A 17,233-nucleotide genomic window follows, 5' to 3' on the forward strand; every position below is an offset into this window, starting at 1 on the left:
TAATTTTCAATGAGATGCGAACTCCGGTGATAGTTTAACATAACTTTATTCTGGCAGCGGCAACAAACTGCTGGCTTTATGCCAGGTCCTTTGTCCTTCTGAAACACATGGCAAAAAATGGTTGTACTTATCCTGGATCAATTTACAATCGTGACTTCATCCCCTTTGACCTTATTGGCTCAATTGATATGTTGTTAACCCATAATTGGCTCGCTGCCAAAAGTCCTGAAATGTCAAGCATGAGTTATAGCTCAATGTAATGTGCTAATTCTCACATAGGCAGGGGTTTGTGTTTTCTCAACTTTGCAGCCTGTTTGAATTCTCTATCAATCCCCCTTTTGATTCTTTCACAAACTGAATCATAAAACATCAGGTATCACTGGTTAAACATTCTACAAAATAATTTCATACATGTTAATAGAGTTTCCTTCTAAAATTTGTTGATGTGTTTCATCACATGTCCGGACTAGTAGCTTCCACACAAATTTACATCAACCCGAATTCCATCATGGCCACAATGGAAGTCTGGTTTTAGTCGGTTAATTAACCTCATTCCAATTTAATCCAAATCAATATCTTAATTCAACCAGTAAACAGCCTTCTCTTAAGCATAACATACCCCAATGCCACGTACAGATGGTCTGCTGGGATCTGCAAGGTGTCTCACCTGCGGGACAGCAGCTACAGCCACCTGGTTACAACAACATTTAATCAGCATAAACAAACAATATAAAAGTAAAATAATTACAATGAGTAGAATTAAACCTTCCACCAATGAAGTTCCTATTGAACCTAGCCATTCAGTGGCTCCGCTCCACAAAGTGAATGATGGGGGTTGCTTAAGTTTTTCTACCTCCTTTTGGATATGCTCCGCTAAATGGGTAATTTTTTCGGAGCTATCTGGGATATATGTGCAACACTCAGTTCCGAGTAGGGCGTGAGTACCTCTCTTTTCAGCCAGGATGTAGTCAAAGGCCAGTCTATTCTGTAGGGCTACTGTGCGGAATGCTACCATTTCTGCATTGATTTTAACTAGGGCCTCTGAGGTATCATTGGCTACCCGTTCCACAACAGATGCCATGTTAATGGATTCCCTTGCCAGTTTGGCGGTCCCATACCCGGGGATCAGAATGACAAAGAGTCTCTCTGTTTCTGTGATAGCTCTCTTAGGACGGTGTAGATGTTCCGATAGCGACTTAATATGATACATATATGGCACAATATAGGCTAAATAGCAGGATCCCGTCCAATTCTGGGGCAGCCAAGGGTAGGTCTTGTGGCCACACACCCAATAGGTGCCATTATAGGCAATGAATGTTAGCTGTTTCTTTGTCAGCAACACTCCGGGGCCTGTTCAGGCTTTTCCATCTATTTTATTCAGAATCCCCGTTACGTTAAGTACTCCCACATTGGCCCAGTTTGGACGGTTCCGCGGCTTGATTATATTATAATTCCGGGAGCAGTTATTATACCCCATATTTTGGTCTCCTTTGATGTTTCTAATCAGACAGACCGATTCCCCCGGTCTTCCTATTCCCGTTGTATTAGTGATAACAAAAAATGGGGGCCGTTTGGAATTATTGTAGCACGGTTGGTATCCCCCTTCAAAGGTAGTCAGATTGTAACCTGCTGACTTCCATTTACATGCCCAGTTTTCCGTATCCTGAAATGCATTGCCTGTTTTGTTTTGATTAATTATCCACTCAGCCATTTCCGAGATATTCAAGGGAATTGCCCTCAAGGGAATCCCTCCCTTTGAGTGAATAGGAATATGCGCACACACCCAACAACTAGAAATGTTACCTTGTTTGGCATAAATGTATGACATATATAAAAAAGTATTTACATGTAATTTCCTGGGTACTCTACTATTTCCCTTTGGTGCAGAGGGTCGGCTAGTAAGAAGTAGGCAAATGCCTAGAATACCTGCAGTCAGTAGTACAGTAAATTTATACATTTTGGCAAAACGTAATTGTCCTTATCAGATTTCAGCTTCAGTTACGGGTGCTCCTTTAACATGTGAGGCGTGAATCCAGGCTTTCTTTCCTTGGACTTTAACAGCTGCCTGGGTGGTCAATAACACTTGGTAAGGTCCCTCCCACTTGGCACCCAAAGGTTCTTTATGTAACTTTTTCACATAAACCCAGACTCCCAGGATTATGTCGTGTCCTCCTTCGGGTGGATTACCCCAAGCTGCCGATACCTGTCGGGAAACAGAATTGGTTAGGTTCTGACAGTATGATAACAGAGTGTCACTCATTAAGTGAACATCAGCTTTCCGTAAATCAATAGTTCCTGGCAGCGACATGGGTCTTCCTGTTATAATTTCAAATGGGCTTAGACCTGTAGTTCTGTTTGGGGTTGCCCTAATGCTGCATAGCACTATTGGTAGTGCCTGGGGCCGTGGTGTTCCTTCTTGGTGATATTTGGCAAGCCGTTGTTTCAGAGTTCGATTCATTCGCTCTACTTGTCTTGATGATTGTGGGTGATAAGGACAGTGTAAATCCCATGTAATGTTCAGTAACCTACAGACTTCTTGGCAGACAGCACCTGTGAAGTGTGTTCCCTGATTTGAGTCAATGCTACTCGGGACTCCCCATCGGGGAATGTAATCCTTACACAAGACCTTTGCAGTGTGATTGGCTGTGGCTCTTTTAGTTGGGACAGCTTCTACCCATCTAGAGAATCTGTCGACCAGGACAAGAATGTTAGTGTATCCTTGGCATGGAGGGAGAGATATATAATCAACCTGCAGATGCTGGAATGGTCCGACAGGGGCAGGGGGCCTCAGTTGGGGCATTACCGTGATGGGTCCAGAATTATTTTTCTGGCAGACCACACAAAGGTCTGCTACCAGCTGGGCATGTTTTTTAAATCCCCGACCCCACCAGCTTTTCTGGAACCGTGCCGTCATCTGTTGTGAGGCCAAGTGTCCCCACGAGTGGATCTGTTGAGCTAAAAAAGGCATAAGCGCTTGTGGCGCGACTGGCTTGTCGGTAACTCTTTGTCTCCAGGCACCATCTTCGCATAGCTTAATTCCTGCCTCAATCCATGTCCATTTTTCCTCTCGGGAGCACTCGCCTTGCATTGTTTGAAGGTCTCTTGTCAGAATCCTGAGTGTTTTCAATCTGCACATCTGTGTTGGTTCTTCTGGGGGAGTGCCCTGTGAGGCGGCATCTTTAGCTGCCTGGTCGGCTAGGGCATTTCCCTGTGCTTCCGTGGTATTTTCCTTGGTATGGGCCTTACACTTCAGGATGGACACTTCCTGAGGTAATTGTATGGCCTCTAGTAAGACTCGGACCTCTATTTCGGATAGGTGTACCAGCAGCAGTGAGGAATCCCCTTTTCCGTCATAACAGACCAAAGTCGTGAGCGACTCCAAAAGCATAACGCAAATCTGTGTAGACATTAGCTGTCTGTCCTTCTGCTATTCGACATGCTTCTGACAGGGCCCGTAACACGGCCTGTTGTGCTGACGTTCCTGAGGGTAAACATCCTTTTGCCACTACCTCATATAAGGTTGTAACTGCCCATCCTGCTTTTCTGGTACCATTGTCCACAAAGGAGGAACCATCTGTAAACAGGATGAGGTCTGGGTTGTGCACAGGCTCCTCTGCTGCTAAGGCTGCTTCTTCTGTTTCTTTTAAAATCTCCACGCAGTCATGCTCTTCACATTCTCCCCCCTCGATTCTGACATCAGGAGCATAGTTGCGGGATTAACCAGGCTGGCCCGGACGATACGGAGATTCGGAGCTTCCAAAACTGCTGTCCAGTGGGTCCATCTAGCTGCCGTCACCTGAGACATTCTATTCATAGACACAAAGCATGTACGGCGTGGGGACACTTGACCATCAGCTTTTGGTCGAGGACTAGACCTGCAGTGATCATTATCGCTCGACATGTAGCTTCCATGGCCCTTAGGCAACTTCCCCATCCGAGGGCTACCGCATCCAGTTTTGCCGAATAATAGCCAATAGGTCTTTGTCGATCCCCATGTTCTTGTGTCAGTATAGCTGTCATATATCCTTCTTTCTCATGGACAAACAGGGTAAATGGCTTACCACTGTCGGGGATTCCCAGAGCCGGTGCTGAACACAAAGCCTTTTTCAAACTCAGGAAGGCCTCTTGCTGTTCCTTCGTGAGGGTGATGGCTTCTTTAGAGGCACGTTTCCCCTTTAAGATATCATTCAATGGCTGAGCCAGCTGTGTGAAGGAGTCAATCCAATTTCTGTTAAAGTTACACAATCCTAAAAAGGACCTTAATTCCTGAATAGTGGTGTTTTTTTTAGCAACGTGAATGGCTGCAGTTCTATCCTGGGTAAGTTCTCTCTTTCCTTGTGAAATCTTTTGTCCCAGGTATACAACCTCTTCTTGGGAAATTTGTGCTTTGTCGATGCTGGCTTTATGTCCTTTCAGCCAAAGGTGGTCCAGCAGAGCTCGTAGATCTTGTTCATGCTGTTCCTCCGTGTTTGAAGCTAGCAGGATATCGTCTACATATTCGATGACTGTGGATGACAGGGGAGGTAATTCTCGCAAATGGCTTTGTAAAGCCATGTGGAATACTGTAGGGCTGTTGTGGAAACCCTACGGTAACCGGGTCCAAGTATACTGTTGTACTTGGACAGTGAAAGCAAACCACTGTCGAACCTCCGGTGCCAGAGGCACCGACCAAAATCCGTTGGCCATATCTATAACCAAGGAATATTTATGTTCCGGTTTGAGAGCATTAAAAATGGTGGAGGGATCTGCGACCAAAGGAGCTTTTTGATCAATACACTGGTTAGCTTTCCTATAATCAACGGTCAAATGCCAAATCACATTCGATTTCTGTACCTGCCACATGGGGCTATTGGAGGAGCTATGTGTTTTAATAAGCACCCCTTGGTTCTCCAATTGCTGAATAACCGATAAGATTCCCGTGATGGCAATTGGACTGATGGGATACTGTTTAGTGCATGGAGGCTTGGTCCCGGTAAATGACGCAGGCTCCATCTGAAGTAGGCCACAATCGTTCTTAGCTTGAGCCCATATCGGGTGTTCCTTCAATTCTTCTTTCTTCAAAGTTCTGATTGACCATGTCACCTGACCATCCTCGAAATGCAACGATGAATCTACTTGGATTAGAACATCCATTCCCAAATGGGGTTGATCTACTGGGCCTATCCAGACCGGCGTGGTTAGTTCATGTGGACCCAGCCCTATAAGTACCGGTGTTGTCCTTTTAATTTCCATTTTATGGCCCCCAACTCCATAGGCTGTACGTGCCCTACCATCCAACGGCAAAAAGTCTCCATAGTGTAGGGGTAAGCATGTTAATTCCGCCCCTGTGTCTAAAAGTCAGTCCACATCCTTATCGCCCACCCTCACAGTTATATATAGCCCATCTCCCTCTGTTGTATTAGTGCGAGGAGTGGGGCCAGGGTGGGCTCTAATCGTTTTTTGCTATCCCAAGTAACTGTTTCTGTTGTTGTATTGTCAGTCGCTTAAATGCTTCTATGAGGTTGTTATCTTGTGACAAGCCTGGCTTGTTGGCTGAATTGTATCCCTGGCTGCGTCCTCTTCCCCGACCGCAACCTTGCTGTTTCACCCTGCACGTCTTGGCCCAGTGACCTTCTTTCCCACAATAATGACATTTTCCGGGTAATTTTCCTCATGACTGTTTATCGGAATCCTGGGATTTCCATCCCATTGCCTGCACAGCTCGGACTTTAGCTCCCATATCCCTGTCTAATTGGTTACATCGCTCCACCAACGCTGCAAAGGTAGTTCCTCTACCTTCCCAGTCCGGTAACACTACCTTAAGCATTTTGGACAGTTCTGGCTTTAGACCTGCCATGAAAGCTGCTTTCAGGGGTCCAAACACTTGTTCATCCATTTCCTCATCTGTATTATTCATACCCGAATGTTCTAGCCACGTGCATCTAAACCACTCGTCATACTCCAGGACCTCCTCTGTTCCTTTCTGTTGGCAGTCTGCAATTTTTCCCAGCCAGTGTTTAATCGCATCCCACCCTATGTCTAATTCTTGCTCACCCTGCCCCAAAGCTCCTTTTACCTTGTCATACAATTTCCTTCCTTGTGTTTTTGGCACCATTATGGTCAAAATTTGCATTCCGTCCCAGGGATGAAGTTGATATATATTTCTTAAGTGGTCCAATTGGTCCCACGTTTTTACTCCCCCTTTCTTTGGATTGGGCAACTCCTTGGACCATTTATCAATTTTCTCTGGGTCTGCCGGATCATGAACTAAATATTTTTCATACAGCCTTTTCTTCTTTTCTTTGGTTCCGCCCTCATCCGTAGTCTCTTCTGATTTGACTACAACTCGTCTTTTTTTAAATGGGGCAAAATGCACCCCTAATTCTTCATCCTCCGACCCTGTATCGTCGGAGGACGCAGAATCTGTATCTATTCCTCGGTCGTGTCTTCCGGTTTGTGCTTTTAATTTATCCAAACATGGGTACCCTGGGAATTGACCGATATATTTTCCTTTTCCTATTACTGTCTCTTGACCTAATGATTTTTTCCATTCTTTAATTTCACCTTTAAGATCTTTAACTTCCGCTTCCAACTTTTCAAGTTCAAGCTTTTTCTGTCTCATTTGTTCACAAACCGCTTGCAATTGGTCCTTTGTACTGGTCAGGTCCCTATCATGTTGGGAACGCATTATAATTTCATTCCACTGTCGGATCTGTCCCATAACAGCTAAGGACCATCTGGTTCGCTCTTTATTTTTCAAACGGGTTGTTTTTCCCCAGACCCTTTTGATCTCGTCCAAGGACCATTGTCCTTTGGACATTCCATACTTTTGTTCAATCTTGATACAGGTTTTAGATAAGTCGAATTGTCGCTCTATGAATTCTTTCAATTGTTCGAGGATTTCGTCTATTGAACCCTCAGGTGGTGCCCGCCCGCCTTTAACATTTGTAGGCAATTCTTTGCTCTTATCTTCTGCTGCCATAGTACTAATTTCTTTACTGGGGTCTCGAGTCGTAGGCTTTCCAGCCGGGTCAGTGGGTTGGTGATGAATTAACTAACACACCGCCGAGGTTTAGATGTCTATGGGACCTCGAGTCGATTACCAACCAGAGGGTTCGCAAACCGGAGGCTTTCGGGATCGCGTAGAAGGAGAGGCGAATTTAGACAATTGACCGAGGACTTTTATAAAGAGGAGTCCTTACCTCAGTATGTAGGTCCGATGTCCAAAATTCAATTTCTTCCCTCAGTGATCCTGTTCGTGACGCCAAAATTGTTAGATCTCTTCATTTTCAATGAGATGCGAACTCCGGTGATAGTTTAACATAACTTTATTCTGGTAGTTGCAACAAACTGCTGGCTTTATGCCAGGTCCTTTGTCCTTCTGAAACACATGGCTAAAAATTGCTGTACTTATCCTGGATCAATTTACAATTGTCACCTCGCCCCCTTTGACCTTATTGGCTCAATTGATATGTTGTTAGCCCATAATTGGCTCGCTGCCAAAAGTCCTGAAATGTCAAGCGTGAGTTATAGCTCAATGCAATGTGCTAACTCTCACGTAGGCAAGGGTCTATGTTTTCTCAACTTTGCAGCCTGTTTGAATTCTCTATCAGTTATGTATCGTGATCAGGCATCACACAGTCAATTGTGTGTACTCAGAATGTCATGTGATCAAATCTCCAGGAATGCCTCTATTCAGAGTTAGCAACCCTATCTTTTCCACTCATGATTCAAGGGGCTGAATGGCCTCCTACTCTGCTATAAAATTCTATGATTCTATGTTTCTATGGAGTATTATGTCTAATTTTGGGCACCGCACTTTAGGAAGGATGTGAAGGCCTTAGAGAGGGTGCAGAAAAGATTTACGAGAATGATTCCAGGGATGAGGGACTTCAGTTATGTGGATAGACTAGGGAAGCTGAGGTTGTTCTCCTTGGATCAGAGAAGATTGAGAGGAGATTTGATGGAGGTGTTCAAAACCATGAGGGGTCTTGAAGGATTGGATAGAGAGAAACTGTTCCCATTGGCAGAAGGGCGAGCACCGAAGGACGCAGATTTAAGGTGATTGGCAAAAGAACCAAAGGCGACATAAGAAAAAACTTTTTTGCATAGCGAGTGTTTGGGATCTAGAATTCACTGCCTGAAGGGGTGGTGGAGGCAGACTTAATCACTGCTTTCAAAAGGGAGTTAGATAAGTGCCTGAAAGAAAAAAAATGCAAGACTTCGTGGAAAGGCCGGGGATGTGGGACTAGTTGTGGTGTTCTTGCAGGGAGTTGGCACAGGTTCGATGGGCTGAATGACCGCCTGTGCTGTAACCATGCTAAGATTCTATGATTCTATGTACTCTGTCAATCATAATGCTGTGTTCCATTCATTTTGTTGCAAACACACGGATATACTCTCCTAATTACCATTGTGGAAACCTTCAGTAAGCTTCTGGCAAGCTTGCTGCTTATAAACTAGCATTCTGCCTGCTGGTGTTTTTTGCTGTAGAGTCTTATGCTATTGTTTATTTAAATTTAATTCACAGGAAAACTGCCCTCACTAGGGCAAAATGCCAGCTGTCAGAATGGATATGTTGTCAATGCAAAGATGCAGTGTCAGCTCCCACAGGCATCCTGTTGCAATATGATATCGGTCTTACCAAAGAGGCAGAGACTGGAAACACTGTGTCAACACTGCTGAGACATTTTGTACAACCACTGAAGAAAGTCTCAGTGGACATTTCAAGTTTAAAAAAATGTGGCTTTGCGCTGGTTGCAGTATGAAACAGAAGTGGTGAGAAGCTATCAGGGGGATTTTAATAGACCAGAATGGGTGGGTTGGGGTCGGGTGCATCTTTAAATTCGGAGAAAAATGAAGCGCGATTGAAACCCAGCTCAAACACACTGACTTCCGGGATTCACTGAGGTGAATTTGGCTGCGTGTGAGTAACCTGCTCGCTGAAGTTGTTGTGATCATTAGCACAGGCAGGTGGGCAATGAAGACATAATTTAAGCTGATAATTGTCTGCGAATGAGGGCCTATTGACATTATTGTGTTCCTAACACGGATGAGACTGCACACAGGGAGGTTAAAGTAACAGTGACCTCAGTCTTTATTAAGATACTCCAGAGTGAGGAACAGGCCTTAGGGGCCGGCTTATATACAGTGCTTCCAAGGGATGCTGGGATCTCTTGGGACTTCAGGGGATGCGCTCCCTGGTGGCGGAACATAGGAGTGCATGCTTTACAGATACATAACATCACTCCCCCCGCAAAGTCAAAGTGAAAACTATTTACAAGGTGAGGCAGTCGGGAGCCTTTCTTTTCCTGGTGGACCGCCTCGGTACAAATGTCTGTTCTGGTGTGTTGGCTGTACCCTCGCTGGGCTGGCGTGTTGTTGGCCCTGCAGGGCTGCGGGGTGAGCCTGGCCTTGCTGGGCTGTTGGGTGTGATGAGTTCAATTTCCTGGTCCGGGGTGGTGTCGTTGATCCTTTGGGTGTGTGTTGTGTGCGCGACAAAGGTGGTGTCTGTTGTGGGTTGTTCAGGGCAGTCTGTGAACCGCAGCCTCGTTTGGTCCAGGTGCTTTCTGCAAATTTGTCCATTGTCTAGTTTGATTGCAAACACCCTGCTCCCTTCCTTAGCTATCACCATGCCCGCGGTTCACTTGGGACCATGTCTATAGTTTAGCACATACACAGGGCATCAAACAGGAAATTAGGGGTGCGTGCAATAAAGGTGCAGCAGTTATAATGGGTGACTTTAATATGCACATAGATTGGGCTAACCAAACTGGAAGCAATACGGTGGAGGAGGATTTTCTGGAGTGCATAAGGGATGGTTTTTTAGACCAATATGTCGAGGAACCAACTAGGGGGGAGGCCATCTTAGACTGGGTGTTATGTAATGAGAAAGGATTAATTAGCAATCTCGTTGTGCGAGGCCCCTTGGGGAAGAGTGACCATAATATGGTGGAATTCTGCATTAGGATGGAGAATGAAACAGTTAATTCAGAGACCATGGTCCAGAACTTAAAGAAGGCTAACTTTGAAGGTATGAGGCGTGAATTGGCTGAGATGGATTGGCGAATGATACTTAAGGGGTTGACTGTGGATGGGCAATGGCAGACATTTAGAGACCGCATGGATGAACTACAACAATTGTACATTCCTGTCTGGCATAGAAATAAAAAAGGGAAGGTGGCTCAACCGTGGCTATCAAGGGAAATCAGGGATAGTATTAAAGCCAAGGAAGTGGCATACAAATTGGCCAGAAATAGCAGCGAACCTGGGGACTGGGAGAAATTTAGAACTCAGCAGAGGAGGACAAAGGGTTTGATTAGGGCAGGGAAAATGGAGTATGAGAAGAAGCTTGCAGGGAACATTAAGACGGATTGCAAAAGTTTCTATAGATATGTAAAGAGAAAAAGGTTAGTAAAGACAAATGTAGGTCCCCTGCAGTCAGAATCAGGGGAAGTCATAACGGGGAACAAAGAAATGGCGGACCAATTGAACAAGTACTTTGGTTCGGTATTCACGAAGGAGGACACGAACAACCTTCCGGATATAAAAGGGGTCGGGGGGTCTAATAAGGAGGAGGAACTGAGGGAAATCCTTATTAGCCGGGAAATTGTGTTGGGGAAATTGATGGGATTGAAGGCCGATAAATCCCCAGGGCCTGATGGACTGCATCCCAGAGTACTTAAGGAGGTGGCCTTGGAAATAGTGGATGCGTTGACAGTCATTTTTCAACATTCCATTGACTCTGGATCAGTTCCTATGGAGTGGAGGGTAGCCAATGTAACCCCACTTTTTAAAAAAGGAGGGAGAGAGAAAACAGGGAATTATAGACCGGTCAGCCTGACATCGGTAGTGGGTAAAATGATGGAATCAATTATTAAGGATGTCATAGCAGTGCATTTGGAAAGAGGTGACATGATAGGTCCAAGTCAGCATGGATTTGTGAAAGGGAAATCATGCTTGACAAATCTTCTGGAATTTTTTGAGGATGTTTCCAGTAGAGTGGATAAGGGAGAACCAGTTGATGTGGTATATTTGGACTTTCAGAAGGCGTTCGACAAGGTCCCACACAAGAGATTGATGTGCAAAGTTAGAGCACATGGGATTGGGGGTAGTGTACTGACATGGATTGAGAACTGGTTGTCAGACAGGAAGCAAAGAGTAGGAGTAAATGGGTACTTTTCAGAATGGCAGGCAGTGACTAGTGGGGTACCGCAAGGTTCTGTGCTGGGGCCCCAGCTGTTTACACTGTACATTAATGATTTAGATGAGGGGATTAAATGTAGTATCTCCAAATTTGCGGATGACACTAAGTTGGGTGGCAGTGTGAGCTGCGAGGAGGATGCTGTGAGGCTGCAGAGCGACTTGGATAGGTTAGGTGAGTGGGCAAATGCATAGCAGATGAAGTATAATGTGGATAAATGTGAGGTTATCCACTTTGGTGGTAAAAACAGAGAGACAGACTATTATCTGAATGGTGACAGATTAGGAAAAGGGGAGGTGCAAAGAGACCTGGGTGTCATGGTACATCAGTCATTGAAGGTTGGCATGCAGGTGCAGCAGGCGGTTAAGAAAGCAAATGGCATGTTGGCCTTCATAGCAAGGGGATTTGAGTACAGGGGCAGGGAGGTGTTGCTACAGTTGTACAGGGCATTGGTGAGGCCACACCTGGAGTATTGTGTACAGTTTTGGTCTCCTAACCTGAGGAAGGACATTCTTGCTATTGAGGGAGTGCAGCGAAGGTTCACCAGACTGATTCCCGGGATGGCGGGACTGACCTATCAAGAAAGACTGGATCAACTGGGCTTGTATTCACTGGAGTTCAGAAGAATGAGAGGGGACCTCATAGAAACATATAAAATTCTGACGGGGTTAGACAGGTTAGATGCAGGAAGAATGTTCCCAATGTTGGGGAAGTCCAGAACCAGGGGTCACAGTCTAAGGATAAGGGGTAAGCCATTTAGGACCGAGATGCGGAGGAACTTCTTCACCCAGAGAGTGGTGAACCTGTGGAATTCTCTACCACAGAAAGTTGTTGAGGCCAATTCACTAAATATATTCAAAAAGGAGTTAGATGAGGTCCTTACTGCTAGGGGGATCAAGGGGTATGGCGAGAAAGCAGGAATGGGGTACTGAAGTTGAATGTTCAGCCATGAACTCATTGAATGGCGGTGCAGGCTAGAAGGGCCGAATGGCCTACTCCTGCACCTATTTTCTATGTTTCTATGTTTCTATGTATTCAGATCAATTTCCCGTGACACAGTGGTGCGACCATCGTTTCCATTTTGTTGCTGCCGCCTGCTCTCGACCTGATCATGCAGGTGGGGTGAACCAGCGAGAGTCTGGTTTTAAGTGTCCTTTTCATGAGTAGCTGAGCCAGGGGCACCCCTGTGAGTGAGTGAGGTCTCGTGCGGTAGCTGAGCAGTACTTGGGACAGGCGGGTTTGGAGTGAGCCTTCTGTGACTTGTTTAAGGCTCTGTTTGATTGTTTGTACTGCCCGCTCTGCCTGCCCATTGGAGGCTGGTTTAAACGGGGCCGAGGTGACATATTTGATCCCATTGCGGGTCATGAATTCTTTAAATTTGGCACTGGTGAAACATGGCCCGTTGTCACTGACCAGTATGTCAGGCAGGCCGTGGGTGGCAAACGTGGACCACAGGCTTTCAATGATGGCGGTGGCGGTGCTTACCGACAATATTTCACATTCAATCCATTTTGAAAAAGCATCCACCACCACCAGGATCATTTTGCCGAGAAACGGGCCCGCATAGTCGACATGGATCATTGACCATGATCTGGAGGGCCAGGACCACAAACTTAGTGGTGGTTCTCTGGGCACGTAGCTCAACTGAGCACACACGCTGCATTGCTGTACACAGGACTCTAAGTCAGAGTCGATACCGGGCCACCACACGTGGGATCTGGCTATTGCTTTCATTATTACTATACCTGGGTGTGTGCTGTGAAGATCCGAGATGAACCTCTCCCTGCTCTTTTTGACTAGCACTACGCGGTTACCCCACAATAGGCAGTCTGCCTGAATGGACAGCTCGTCCTTTCGCCGCTGGAACGGCTTGATTAGCTCTTGCATTTCAACCAGGATGCTGGCCCAGCTCCCATGCAGTATAGAGTTTTTTACTAGGGACAGCAGAGGATCTTGTCTGGTCCAAGTCCTAATCTGGCGGGCCGTGACAGGTGATTTATCATTTTCAAACGCTTCCATGACCATCAACAAGTCTGTGGACTGTGCCACCATCAACAAGTTTGCAGGCTGCGCCATTTCCACCCCCGTGGTGGGCAATGGTAGCCGACTGAGAGCATCCATACAGTTCTCGGTGCCTGGCATGTGGCGGATGGTATAGTTATACACTGATAGCGCAAGTGCCCACCTTTGTATGTGAGCTGAGGCATTAGTATTTATCCCCTTGTTTTCAGCGAACAGGGATATGAGGGGCTTGTGATCGCTTTCCAGCTCAAATTTGAGCCCAAACAGGTACTGATGCATTTTCTTTACCCCAAACACACACGCCAATGCCTCTTTCTCAATCATGCTGTAGCCCCTCTCGGCCTTAGACAAGCTCCTGGAGGCATAGGCGACAGGTTGCAACTTCCCCGCAATGTTGGCTTGTTGTGATACACACCCGACTCCGTACGACGATGCATCACATGCTAGCACAAGTCTTTTACACAGGTTATACAATACAAGCAGCTTGTTGGAGCATAAAATGTTTCTGGCTTTCTCAAAAGCAATTACTTGTTTTTTTTAACCCATACCCAGTTCTCATCTTTACGCAGTAACACATGAAGGAGCTCTAAGAGAGTGCTTAACCCCAGTAGGAAGTTATCAAAATAGTTGAGGAGTCCCAGGAACGACCGCAGCTCCGTGACCTTCTGTGGCCTCGGTGCATTCCTGACAGTCTCTGTCTTGGCGTCTGTGGGCCGAATGCCATCCGCCGCGATCTTTCTCCCCAAAAACTCCACTTTTGTTGCCATGAAGACGCATTTCGACCTCTTCAGTAGCAGCCCTACGCGATCCAGTCGCTGGAGGACCTCCTCCAGGTTTTGTAGGTGCTCGATGGTGTCCCGACCCGTGACCAATATGTCGTCCTGAAAAACCACCGTGTGTGGTACCGACTTGAGTAGGCTCTCCATGTTTCTCTGGAAGATCGCTGCAGCCGACCGAATTCGAAACGGGCATCTGTTGTAGATGAACAGTCCCTTGTGCGTGAGGCCCTTCGAAGACTCCTCCAGCTCTTGCGTCATGTAGGCCGAAGTCAGGTCGAGCTTGGTGAACGTCTTGCCTCCTGCAAACAGGTCATCTGCTTTAGGTAGCGAGTATTGGTCCTGTAACGAGAAACAATTAATAGTTACTTTATAATCGCCAATCTTGACCATGCCATCACTTTTGAGTGCTGGAACAATCGGGCTGGCCCACTCGCTGATTTCCACTGGGGAGATGATGCCCTTGCGTTGCAGCCTGTCCAGCTCGATTTCCACTCTCTCCCTCATCATGTGAGGTACTGCTCGCGCCTTGTGGTGAATGGGTCGTGCCTCTGGGACCAACTGGATCTGACCTTCACCCCGGAAAAGTTTCCAATGCCTGTCTCAAAAAGGGAAGGAAATTTGTTAAGAACCTGGGCACATGAGGCCTCATCGACATGTGATAGCGCTCGGATGTCATCCCAGTTCCAGCGGATTTTGCCCAGCTAGCTCCTTCCAAGCAGTGTGGGGCCATTGTCCGGGACAATCCAGAGTGGCAGTTCATGCACTGTATCCTCGTAGGTGACCTTGGCCATGGTGCTGCCCAGGACAGTGATGAGCTCTTTGGTGTATATTCTCAGTTTTGTGTGGATGGGGCTCAGGGCTGGTCTGAGTGCCTTGTTGCACCACAGTCTCTCAAACATCTTTTTACTCATGATGGATTGGTTAGCGCCAGTGTCCAGTTCCATGGCTACTGGTAAGCCATTCAATTTTACATTTAGCATTATATGTGGACATTTCGTCGAAAATGTGTGCACCCAGTGTACTTCAGCATCTGCCTCCTCTCACTGAGGCTTGAAATTGCTTTGATCCACTGTGAACCAATCTTCCTCTGCCAGGTGGTGGTTAGCAGGTTTTGCAGAGCTTGCAGCTCATCTGAAAGCTCGTTGGAGGTGCCCCATTGTTCCACAGCTCTTGCAAACATACCCTCTGAAGCAGCATGAATAGGCTGAATGGAAGCCTCCACAACACCAACAAGGTGTGAATTGCCTTGCATTCATCCTTTGCTGCGGATTCTGAGTCATCTGGGTCACCTGAGGCCTGCTGGAAGTTGCAGACTCATGGTTTCTGCCCTGTACATTTCTGCTCGCAAACACAGTTCCAGTTAATATATGAACATTGATAGCACTTGTGTGCTGAGAGATTTGTTTGGTGTTATCACTGGTGGGCATAAACGCCTGTGCTATCGCAATGGCCTTACTGAGGGTCGGTATCTCTACAGTCAAAAGTTTTCGTCGGATGGTCTCGTGGCCAATGCCCAGTACAAAAAGTCTCTGAGCATCTGCTCCAGGTAGCCATCAAACTCACATTGTCTTGCAAGCCGCCTTAGCTCGGCGACGTAGCTCGCCACTTCCTGACCTTCAGATCGCTGGTACGTATAGAACCGATACCTCGCCATCAGCACGCTCTCCCTCGGGTTAAGATGCTCCCGAACCAGTGTACACAGCTCCTCATACGACTTATCTGTGGATTTCACCAGAGCCAGAAGATTCTTCATGAGGCTATAGGTCAGTGCCCCGCAGACCGTGAGGAGGACCGCTCTCCTTTTTGCAGCGCTTCCTTCTCCGTCCAGCTCGTTGGCTACAAAGTACTGGTCTAGCCGTTCGACATAGGCTCCCCAGTCCTCACCCTCCGAGAACTTCTCCAGGATGCCGACAGTTTGCTGCATCTTTGCGTTGGATTCGTATTCTCGTCGCCAGTTATTGTGTTCCTAACACAGATGAGACTGCACACAGGGATGTTAAAGTAACAGTGACCTCAGTCTTTATTAAGACACTCCAGAGTGAGGAACAGGCCTTTGGGGGCTGGCTTATATACAGTGCTCCCAAGGGATGCTGGGATCCCTTGGGACTTCAGGGGATGTGCTCCCTGGTGGCAGAACCTGGGAGTGCATGCTTTACAGATACACAACAGACATGACTTTAACTTTCCTTCAGATTTAATGGGGCCGACTTTCATCGCTGTCACATCCGCAGCCATCGAGGTCCCGCTGGAAATGATCGTTTTCTGGGCAATTCCTCCGGAACTGCGCAGCTCCTGTCGCGGTTCCACCCGGCAGGAACCTGGTGTGGAAGGGTTCCACCCACGTCACAGCGTTCCGCCCGCCCATGCCGGATGTCTGTAAACCGTCATTTTGATGCTTTTTCCTGGCCTCCCGTCGTCCTACCGCGCGCCAGAAGGACCACTCTGGAAAAGCAGGTCTGAGCTGGGTGGCAGTGGGCCAGCAATCGCACATCGGGCGGGAGGGAGGCAGCGATGGAGTGCAATGGAGTAGCTCTGGCACGTGGGCTGGGAGGGAGGGCGAGAGAGATTTGGAGTGCAATGGGGCAGCTCTGGCACATCGCCTGGAGGGATTGCTGGTGGCCATCCGCCCACAGCTGCTGGAAAGTACAGGTCTCGGGTGAAAGCAGGTTCAGGGCCGGATTGGGATGCTCTCCAAAGCCGACACCCAACATCTAAACCATCAGGTGGAGACTGCTTACTCGGGCCAAGTCTGCCCAAGGATCCGTAAAGCAGCCCGGCTAAGCATTCCTGAGAAACCACTGCACTCTTGTAGGTGCGTCGGTGAGGTGGGAGATCAAGCAGCCAGAGGCCTATAAAGGCCAGCAGTCGGGAGTCGGGGAGTTCGAGGTGCGTCGGTGAGGCGGGACATCGAGCAGCCAGAGGCCTATAAAGGCCAACGGGTGCAGCTGCAGCGGGGAGAGAAGGCAAAAAAGTAGAAAGAAATCGAAAGGTGACGTCACAGCCAAGGGGGTAAGTGATTGGCTGGTGATTGGTAAGTAGCTTTTCTTTTTCTTTTCTTTATCAGTCAGTAACATTTAGCATTGTTGTTGCCCAATTAGGTTAATCTATGGGTTAAGACATGGCAGGAGAGCTCGGACACGTGTTATGCTCCTCCTGTACTATGTGGGAAGTCAGGGACTCTTCTGGTGTCCCTGACGACTACGTGTGCAGGAAGTGTATCTGCCTGCAGATCCTGACGGACCGCATTGTG

The sequence above is a fragment of the Pristiophorus japonicus genome, chromosome 4, assembly GCF_044704955.1.
Source record: "Pristiophorus japonicus isolate sPriJap1 chromosome 4, sPriJap1.hap1, whole genome shotgun sequence".
NCBI classification, from domain to species: Eukaryota; Metazoa; Chordata; class Chondrichthyes; family Pristiophoridae; genus Pristiophorus; species Pristiophorus japonicus.